We start from the raw sequence: 11,270 nt of genomic DNA on the forward strand, positions 1-11,270 counted from the left end.
GCGGTCAAAGGTACCTGCCAGTAACCTTTTAACAGGTCAAGCTTGGTCACAAACTTTGCAGCGCCAACCCTATCAATACAATCATCCATTCTTGGTAAAGGATAGGAATCAGGCTTCGTGATGGAATTTACCTTGCGGTAATCTGTGCAAAACCGAAATTTCCCATCTGATTTAGGCACCAACAGGCAGGGTGAGCTCCATGGACTGGAACTTGGCACAGCAAAACCGTGTTCTAACAAATATGCAGACTCTTCTTGCAATATTTCTCTCTTGATGGGGTTTACACGATAGGAATTTTGCTTGATAGGAGAGCAATCACCCACATCAATATCATGTTCCAACACTGTGGTTTGACTAGGCACATCAGAAAAAAGAACAGGAAACTTTTTAATGAGGGTAACAACATCACTTTGACACGCTTCACTCAAGTAACACAGATGGGACTTTAAATCCACTAAAAGCTTTGAATTATCCAACAGAGCACACGATACATCTCGCATCCTAAGCCCATCCTCCTCAGGACAATACACAGCTGCCACAGCAGCAGAGATGGAATCAATGGCTTTTGGCACACTGAGCTACATCCTTCGGAGTTACATCTCTCATTACATAGGCTTTAAGCATATTAATGTGACACACTCTGGTCTTTCGCTTTCTGTCAGGAGTATTAATGACATAATCTGTGTCACTTAATTTCTGCTTGATAGTATAGGGACCCGAGAACTTTGCCTGCAATGGGGACCCTGGAAGAGGAAGGAAGACGAGCACCAAATCACCTTCCTGGAAACTTCGATAAACACTCTTTTTATCAAAGCGGGTCTTCATTTTAATTTGAGTGTGGCCCAACTCCAAAAGTGCCACTTCACGAGCTCGGTGTAAGCGTTCTCTGAAGGAATTTACAAACTCAAGTACGCTCATTTGGGGGGTTGTCTCTGCCAGCAACTGTTCACGAAACAGTTTTAACGGGCCTCGTACAGTGTGCCCGAACACTAATTCGGCAGGACTAAAACCTAAGGATTCCTGAACGGTCTCTCGTACAGCGAACATGACCAAGGGAACGCCCTCATCCCAATCTTTCCCCGTTTCAAAACAGTACGTACGCAACATACTTTTCAAGGTCTGATGAAAGCGTTCTAGTGCTCCCTGTGACTCTGGGTGATAGGCGCTAGAAAGTTTATGCTTTACAGACAAACAGTCCAGAACCTGAGAAAACAGCTTGGAGGTAAAATTTGTACCTTGATCTGACTGTATAACTCTGGGAATACCAAATGTAGAGAAAAATTTGACCAGTTCTTTAGTCACATTCTTAGCTCTAATGGTACGCATAGGAATCGCCTCGGGGTACCGAGTAGTAGCACACATTAGAGTCAGCAGATACTGATAACCAGACTTAGTCTTGGGTAATGGACCAACGCAATCAATAATAATTCTCTCAAATGGCTCCGACACAACTGGAATAGGGTGAAGAGGAGCACTAGGAATTCCCTGATTAGGTTTACCAGCTAGCTGGCACATATGACATGAACGACAGTACTCTGAAACCGCTTTTTACAAGCCAGGCCAGTAAAAATAGTGAAGGATGCGACTAAAAGTCTTATTTACTCCCAGATGACCAGAGAGAGCATGATCATGAGCTAAACACAAAATCTGTTCACGATAATTATGAGGGACCACTACCTGAAACACAGTCTTCCAGCTGAGATCCTTCTCTGATGGAGCCCACTTACGCATAAGCACTCCATCCTCCCAAACATAAGCCACATCCTTATCTGCTACTTCATCTTTTTGTACAGCCTCAACGAGACACTTGACAAGAGACGGGTCAGCTTTCTGTGCAACTGCCAGCTGTTCTTTCCCGGTTCCAAGCATAGAGTCAAACTGGACTGAAACATCCTGATCAAAAACACACACATTAGGAGAAACATCCTGCATACATTCCTTTCTGTCAACTTTATCAGTCATAAATGTTTCAGACACATCTAAAACATCATCAAACTTTCTAGTCTGAGCACGAGTTACCGCACAGGCAGTAAAAACAGAAGGAAACTGTTGACCTACATCAAACTGTTCACAAAACCCAGACACATCTGGCTTATCCACAACAATGGGCTGAGGAAACACCTTACCACCAGCAATATCATTGCCTAATATCAGACCTACTCCTTCTATCGGAAGCTGAGCACGTACTCCCAAACTTACAATTCCTGTGAACAAATCAGATTGAAGGTAAACGGAATGCAAAGGAACTTTAACACAGCCGAGCTCAATACCACGGATTAACACGCTTGATCCGCAGGACGACTGTTCTGAGAAGTCTAGTGCGCTTTCCACAATAAAGGATTGAACCGAACCAGTGTCTCGCAAAATTGTAATTGGCTTCAAATTTCCCTGCTCCCCTGTGAGAGATACTGAACCATTCATAATAAATGGGCAGTATAGATTTGTATGCGGATTAATAGAATTAAACACAGACGGATCAGTATGAACTAGAGCAACTCCCTTTGGTTTCTCAGGAGGTTTACTCTGATTCCAGCGCTTACAATATGCAATCAAATGTCCTGGCTCGCGACAGAAAAAACAAACACGCCTTTCTCCCTCACGAGCCACATTGGTATTACGAAACACCTTCGAAGCTGCTTCTCTATTCTCTCCTTTTCCTTTACCCTTAAAAAAACCCCTTGAGCTGTTTCTCACAGGAAACTCAACAGATGAACCGTGTTTCTCTCTACACACAGACGGAGTAAAAACAGTTTTGTGTGTGAGCACAAATTCATCTGCCAAAACAGCTGCATTAGTCACAGACAATACCTTCTGTTCATTCAGATATATAACAATGTTCTCCGAAACACAACTTTTAAAATCCTCTAACAACAAGAGTTCACGTAATTGCTCAAATGTTGTAACTCTGCTTGCTGCACACCATTTATCAAACAACACCGTTTTCTCACGAGCAAACTCGCCGAATGTTTGACTGGTAATTTTCTGATGGTTCCTGAATTTCTGGTGATAAGCTTCAGGTACTAATTCGTACGCTCTCAAAACAGCAGCTTTAACAGTATCGTAATTCAAACTTTGCTCAATAGGTAAAGCTGTACACACTTCCTGAGCTTTACCCACCAATTTACACTGCAATAGCAGCGACCACAACTCTTTTGGCCAACGTAATGTAGCTGCTATACGTTCGAAAGCGACGAAATAAGAGTCTACCTCCGTCTCTCTAAAAGGAGGAACAAGTGTAACGTATTTACTCACATCAAAGCTGGTCGCAGACGCACCAACAGAAGAGGTAGCGGGTGGACTTTGATTCTGTGCAGGTGAAACTGGAACATTCACTGGCAAACGAGGAGATGGTGGTCTAGATCTAGGCACAGGCACAGGCACATTAGGTGACGATCTGGCTTGCAATTCCAAACTGCGTAATTTAAATTTATTATCAGCCTCTAACTCAAGAGTCCGAAAATGAAGAAGCTGCGCGTCATAATCGTGTTTCTTTAACTGCAGATCCAACTCCTTCAACTTAATAGCCAGCATAGGATCAAATCGAGAATGACTAGGATCTATGCTAGAAAAAGGAAAGGTATCTCCATCTACTGCTGCCTCAGCACCCTTCCCAGTTACTCCTTCCACAGATTCATCTGCCAAAATTCTAGCCTCCACCAGTTTGCTATGCAACTCTTCTTTAACCCATCGTTTTGGCGCCTCCCTGTGAACAACAATATTAAAGAAATCTGCTATTTGTAACAAATCAGCTTTACGACACTTATTAAATTCCTCCGTGGTAGGAGACAATGTAAACGACGTTAAATCAAATTCCATGCTTATACTCCAATTCGTCAAGCACCAAAGAAAAATGACCAGGCAACAAATGCATGTGTAACCAATACCAACTACCTTCATTGATATGCAATGGACAAGCCCCCAATTTATGTTACGATCCCTGGTCTAGGTCAGGAACGCAACATAAACAACAAAACAATACTTTTTAGTTAGACTTGTTTATTGTCTTTTCTTGCTCTTTTGTTTGCCTTCAGAGCGGTGTACTTCAAATTTTTACAAAACAATCTCTTGAAAAGAGAGAATCAAACAAACCAAACAAACAAAGAAAAGATTAGAAGCAAAAAATATTCAGGGGTGAGCTAATGCCAAAACAATAAACAAACAGAAACTAACTCTCCCACAAAAAAACTAACTTCCCTATGAATCATAAAATAAAAGAAACAAAACATACAATAACATACCCTATCTCCTTAACTAACCAAAACAGGAGAAAAAGTAACGGCCTTTTGGCCTACATGGAAAAACAAGGCACTCACCCCCTACTGCTTCTCCCCACGTAGGAGGGGACGTTCTCGCGACCTTGTGGAACGTTCCCTAAAAGTTGTCTAAAGGTAACTAAAGTTCCGAACCTTTACAGAACATTAGGGACGTTCATAGAACGTCCTCTTTTGGTTATGAAAGTGCTGCAGTTCAAGGTTCCTTATATGACTTTAGGGGGGCGTTCTATTTGGGGTATTTTATGGTCACATAACAAACGTTACAAAGAGGACATTCGGGACGTTAACAGAACGTTCTCGCATGGTCCTCTGTTGGTCATATAATAACGTTCCCAATGTGACTTTAGGGGAACGTTCCATATTGGTTATTATATGGTCACACAACAACGTTACAAAGAGTATATTCGGGACGTTAACAGAACGTTCCCATACGGTTCTCAGTTGGTCATATAATAACGTTCCAGTTATTACTTTAGGGGGACGTTCGATATTGGTTATTATATGGTCACACAACAACGTTACAAAGAGGACATTCGGGACGTTAACAGAACGTTCTCGTATGGTCCTCTGTTGGTCATATAATAACGTTCCCTTTATTGCTTTAGGGGGACGTTCGATATTGGTTATTATATGGTCACACAACAACGTTACAAAGAGGACATTGGGGACGTTAACAGAACCAAAAAAGGAGTTTGAACGAGGCAGTATCAGTATAGAAAATTAAAAACAACTCTTTTATATGGGCAATACGATTACAATTAGGATTTAGTGCAAAATCAATTTATGTTGTTATAATTACGCTTACATTTTTTTTTTTATAATAATATATATTTTTTAAATAATTTTTTTTATACGAATTGTATTTATGTAATGTTCTAATTCTAGATGTTTATGTTTGTAAATGCTGCGTGACTTTGATGTGTTTTAATGCGCGTGCTCGTGAACGTCCGAGACGCTTTTTCAAACACTGGAGCGGCACAGAGTCGCCATGGAAACGGCGGGCCACCACTGCAACTGACGAGCAGCTAAACCCTCTCTCGTGGTGTTTTTATTACTTTCAGGTGAGTTTAGTTTCTTAAATCACACGAATAATACACACAAGTTTGCTTGACATTTATCTTATTTGTAATTGACACGCTTCTGTTGAATTTTTACTTATAGAAATGCTTTATTGTCTTGGAAAAAAAATCCGTTAGCATCTCAACCGTTTTCAGAAAAGGTAACATAGGCTAACTTGCTTGAGCTTTTGTTTATGAAAGTTTGGGGTTTTAATCACATCTTATATGTAGATTAGATGTTTTTAATAGTTTTGTTAAGGGTTTTGCTTGGAAGTGAGCTAATTTATTTAACATAAACGTATGTATTATTTAACAGAAACATATGTGCTGTTAATCGGTGACGTCACTTACATGGAGCGCTAAAATTGGCTGAAACTAGCTCAATGGTAAACAAATATTGATAAACAAATGATCTGTGATTTCAGCAGCAACAAAATAACAACAGAGGGGAAGCTCTACTATTGCAACATTGCTGAAGAAAGCTGCTGCCAGAGAAAGACACAGGTAAACTGAGGAAGCCCATTAAATAACTTTAAATCCATTTTCTCACAATGTTTTCCACCTAACGTTATATCACCATGCATCTGTTTTCTTATTTATTTTATTTGTTTAATTTATTTTGAGAAGGTTTTGACATCCAAACGTAAGTGACACTGTTGGAGCAATATGAATAAGTAAACCTAAAAACATAAATTCTGTTATGCTAATTTATTCTTTCTATTTTCCTTGCCTTTAAATAAACCTGGCAAGCGGTTTGTTGTGTTCCTAGATCCTTCCATGCTGATGGCCTGCACAGTAGCAGAGTTGGAGCAGATCAACATCTCTATGGCGCTGTGAACCCTATGACTTGTAAGTAAAACTTTCAACTAATGTCAAACATACAGTATTGGTATTAACGGCATGATAACGACACCAAACACACCGCCAAGATGACAACTGCCTTGATAAAGGTGTAGGTGATGGAGTGGCCAGTATGTCTCCAGATCTGAACCCTAATGAGCAACTTGTGGGGCTTCCAGATGCAGAAGGTGGAGAAGCGCCATGTGTCTAACAGCCAGCAAATCTGTGATGTCATTATGGAGGAGTGGAAGAGGATCCCAGCAACAACCTGTGCAGCTTAGTCTTAGTGATGGGAAGTCCGGATCATTTTACTGACTCTCTTGTTTGTTCTCGTTCATCAAAATGAACAAATCTTTTTTTCAAGTCATTTCGTTAATTTAAGGGGCTTTAAATGTTATACTTTTAAAGGTGCTCTAAGTGATGTTGGGTGTCGTCACTTCTTGTATGAATGTGCTCAGCACCACTGCTCACTATACACAGAATACGCGCGATTTATTACCACTATTATTTATGCATTTAAGATTGAATTCAGTGTCTGGAGTTATATCCCTTTGTGGTGTGTATTCTTCTAATTTCAGCTCCTGAGTCCATTTTGGGGTGATGGTCAAGACAGAACCAAACGAAAGCTGGACTGTAACCTACTGGCCTATACATGGATTTCTCGGCGACGTCATCACTGCTTGCGCACGCAACCAGGAGGCAGAAAAGACCCGCGGTCTTCGTACCAGAGTAAAGGGTTTAGGGTAGTCTAGTAGCATAGTGGTGGTGTTGTCGCTAAGTCAAAATGCTAATTATCATGTTAGACTAAGTTAGTAATGTAACAGCCAATGTTAGCAGTGCAGCATCTATAGAGCCCGAATTTGCTTTTATATAATTTAACCTTGTTTACGTTACTTTACGACCTGCAACATTTCATGACTGCACACACACATATAACGTGGCGATTATATTAAAAAAACTTACTCTCAGCAATGGTGAGATCTTGCCGGATCCCTACGCAATACATGACGATCTTTGGATTGTGGATGACAAGTGGCCAGCAATTGTATGGCCTGATATATATAAATATCTTATTCGAAATCCATGTATAGCCTACTGTTCAAAAGTTTGGGGTTGGTAAGATTTTTTTGTTTTTGAAAGCAGTCTCTTGTGCTCAAAAATACTGTAAAGCAGGAATATTATGAAATATTATTGGAACATACATTTTAAAATGCATTCAAAAAGAAAAAGTGTAATTTATCAAAGCTTAATTTTCAGCATCATTACTCCAGTCTTCAGTGTCACATGATCCTTCAGAAATCATTCTAATATGATGATTTGATGCTCAAGAAACATTTCTGATAATTATCAATGTTGAAAACAGTTATGCAGCTTCTTATTTTTGTGACATATTTTATTTAGGATTCTTTGATGAATAGAAAATTCAAAAGAACAGCATTTATTTGAATGTTTTCTTGTAGTATACTACACACTTGGTATACTAAATGTCAAATTTGCGATCTAAATAGCTGTTTGAAAAAATAAACGTATTTTTTTCACAGTTCATAACTGGCTGAGCAGTTAAACTCTAGTATGTGCTCATGACAGCACATAATCCATCGTCAAATCTTTGATTTACAGTAAAGTAACGTTATATGTGTGCAGTCATGAAATGTTGCAGGTCGTAAAGTAACGTAAACAAGGTTAACTTATATAAAAGCAAATTCGGGCTCTAGATGCTGAACTGCTAACATTGACTATTACATTACTAACTTAGTCTAACATGATAATTCATACATGCATCACAGTATGTCCGGATTTTGATTCGTAAACAGTTGGACATTTTACATAATGTTATATTAATATGAAACACAAACAAACAGATCCAACTCTGAAATTGCAGTTTATTATTGAGTCAACAAAAAATTACAAACAATGCGAAATCTACGTTAATTACAATGTTCTTTTATTCTTTTATTACAGAACTCGGCATAACATAGCGTTTTTTTGCCTCCTGGATGCGCGCGCATCCGGTATTGTTTGTATACAAGAAACCCGTGTATATGCTTCCTATGCATGACCACATTAATATTAATTTATAATTATAAATATATATATTATTTAAATAATAAATATATATATATATATATAATTATATATAATATATAATTTATCTGTTTTTGTTCACACAAAATAAATAAATAAATGACGGATCCCTGCTTTGTGTTTTATCTTTGAATGTGTGAAACGTGCATGCTTATTCCTGATTAAGGTTCTGCAAGAACAAGTGTATTCTAGTTTGGTTCCCTATAGGTCCCTACAGGTCTTTGACACCAGTGGGGACGTTCTGAGAACGTTCTGGGAACATCACATTTCCAAATAAAACATGGTCCCCTAAACGTTCCGATAACGTCACGAATGTTCCGTGGAGGTCCGCAAAATAACGTCCCCCGACCCTTTAAAGAACTCCACATCATGACCGTCTCCGAACGTTCCCGGAACGTTACTAGGCGACGTCTTTGACACCAGTGGGGACGTTCTGAGAACGTCCTGGAAACATTACATTTCCAAATAAAACATGGTCCCCTAAACGTCCCGAGAACGTCCCGAATGTTCCGTGAAGGTCCGCAAAATAACGTCCTCCGACCCTTTAAAGAACTCCACATCATGACCGTCTCAGAACGTTCCCGGAACGTTACTAGGCGACGTCCTTGACACCAGTGGGGACGTTCTGAGAACGTCCTGGGAACGTAACATTTCTAGCTGGGTCACAACAAGTACACTTTTACAGGTGGAATCATTATGGCCTTGATGTTTTTAGGAACAAATCACAAGTGACTAACAGCTAGTGATGTTACGCCTGACACCGACGCTCCGAAGCTTGCTTCAAACTCGAACGGTCCTTGCAATGAACCACTTCTTCGGAGCTTGTATCATTACGTCACTAGTCACGTGAAAATGACTTCTGAAGCAAACACACTGCTTCATTCTTGTAGTGAACCACCTGACTGCTTTGACAGCCCAATCCAGTGTTGACAGGTTTGAAACCTGGCGGATGTATTTCTTATAAAAGTGAAGCCAAACCATGGCAACACCGTGGGTTGTAGTCGGTGTTTGGATTGGCGTTATTGTTGAGGAGAGTGGATTGAGTTTATTTCAGTGTTGTGCCAGCGAGAAAGAAAATAAAAATAAATAATATTTCTGAATAAAAACCATACCATTTAATGAACACTTTGTCTAAGCCTTCTGCATGTACCCAAAGCACAGCCTCTGACACATTTTTTTATTATTATTAATTAGAGAACATATGAACATTGTTACATAAAAACATGCATCAAAGACAGAAACTTCAAAAACCCTCTGCTACATTATACAAGTACAACACAAGCACATCCTTTTCAACATATAAAAATATCAGTCCCACCAGTTAACAAGTTATAGAGTACTGCTTCCCACAGCTAAACAAGATAAAGCTTTCACACATGATACTACCCTGCTAAAAAAAAAAAAAAAAAAAAAAATATATATATAGAAACCATTACAGAAATTCTAATGGATTTAATGGTTTTCATGGGAATTTTATTGGTTGTAATGGGATTTATAGTGGTCTCTGTGGGTCTCTACTGATTTGGGTTGTATTGGTGGGGGCATTAAATCCTAATGGAATATATCCCAAATACACTCCAAAAAATAATTCTTTAGTGGTTTAAATGGTAAAAGCCAATGGGTCCTACTGGTATTTTAATAGAAACCATTAGAATTTCTGTGATGGTTTCCAACTTTTTTTAAGCTGGTCTGATCTTCTGTCCTTGTCTAAAGAAATAATTACACATACACATCATGCTTAATGTTTTATTATCAAGGTGAACACATGAAATTCATCAGTATCTGTAAAATTCACCTACATAAATGAGTTTCACAGCACTAACACTGTTTCAGCTTTGATGGCCTCGGTAAACACGTCATAAACGGGGCGTTAACATATAAGCCTCTATGATTCGAACTATGAGCCTACTTGCATTTTATGGTTGTCAGCTTTGTTGCATTACATTTACTTCACCAGGAGATGGTGCTGTAATTTCTATCTGAATGAAGCTTCGAGTAATGAACCATTTTCGACACAATTGTATCAGAAAGCAATAATGCTTCGAAACGCTTCATTTGGCCATCACTACTAACAGCACTCTGTTAACATACAAAGGAGCACAGCAATCACAATCTATTGTGCTACATGTTCACCAGCTAACACACAGTACAACAACAAGTGCAGTCAAAGAGGCAGAGAGCTCCCTCCAGAGGAATTCCAGGGGATTTATAGTCCAAGCCTCTTTCTCTGGTCCAACCACCAACGGCTTCTCATTAAGTCCAGGACCAATCCTAAGGAGAAGGAGACAGCAGGAACAACAACAAAAGCATCACAACCGTAACAGTAGAGTTCTGAGAATATGAGGCATGCTTTCAGAAAATGTGTGTAAACAATCGAGAAAAACTGTAATATGAAACTCGGTACACATATAGATCTCATCGGGCCGAACTTCCGCACTCTAAGTTATTAGCTCCGCCCAACAGGAAGTCAAACAACCCAAACTATTATGGGTTGTTTGAAAAACGCATGCTGTGGAATTTGATGTACTCATCCTAGAGAATTCATCCAATCGCCTCCAAACTCGGTCAGCATGAAGTCAAGACATTGAGGATGATAAATTCCGGACGGATTTTTGATATCTCGAACGGTTTGGCCGTGGCGAGGAAACAATGGCGAGAAAAGAGAAACACGTAATATAACTTCTGCATACGTTAACTGATCTTGATGAAACTTCAGCAGTGTGTTCGTGGTAAGAGGCCGATCAGATGGATGTAACTATTGTGAGTCAAAGTTATAGCGCCACCAACTGGCATATATACATATGGACTTTAGTGTAACTAAAGGCACCAGGGTGGCGGTGCCACCGGCTTGGGCCCGCAAACGCTGCTCGCAGCTATATTTTATATTTAATATTTAAAATACACATTTCTTGAAGCAGGTGTCTGTTTGCAAAAATCATTTTCTATTCTCCATAAGTAAGTGCAAGAAACCTCTTTATTATTTTATCCATTCTGTTCTATTCAACCACATATG

General features: G+C 39.4%; 1 long non-coding RNA gene across 3 annotated transcripts; it reads left to right on the plus strand.

Annotated features, from left to right (window-relative positions):
• The first annotated feature begins 4,787 nt into the window (after positions 1-4,787).
• LOC311069035 lies at positions 4,788-6,988 on the plus strand. 3 transcript variants are annotated; one of them, XR_014603461.1, is made up of 4 exons: positions 4,788-5,493; positions 5,758-5,836; positions 6,102-6,181; positions 6,751-6,988. It is a non-coding gene; the product is annotated as an uncharacterized lncRNA (long non-coding RNA). The 3 variants fall into 3 exon arrangements; XR_014603462.1 differs by having other exon boundaries at positions 4,788-5,335; positions 5,436-5,493; positions 5,758-6,181; XR_014603460.1 differs by having other exon boundaries at positions 5,758-6,181.
• The last annotated feature ends 4,282 nt before the right edge of the window (positions 6,989-11,270 follow it).

This window comes from Abramis brama (genome assembly GCF_963993115.1).
Source record: "Abramis brama genome assembly, chromosome: 18".
Taxonomy (NCBI): domain Eukaryota; kingdom Metazoa; phylum Chordata; class Actinopteri; order Cypriniformes; family Leuciscidae; genus Abramis; species Abramis brama.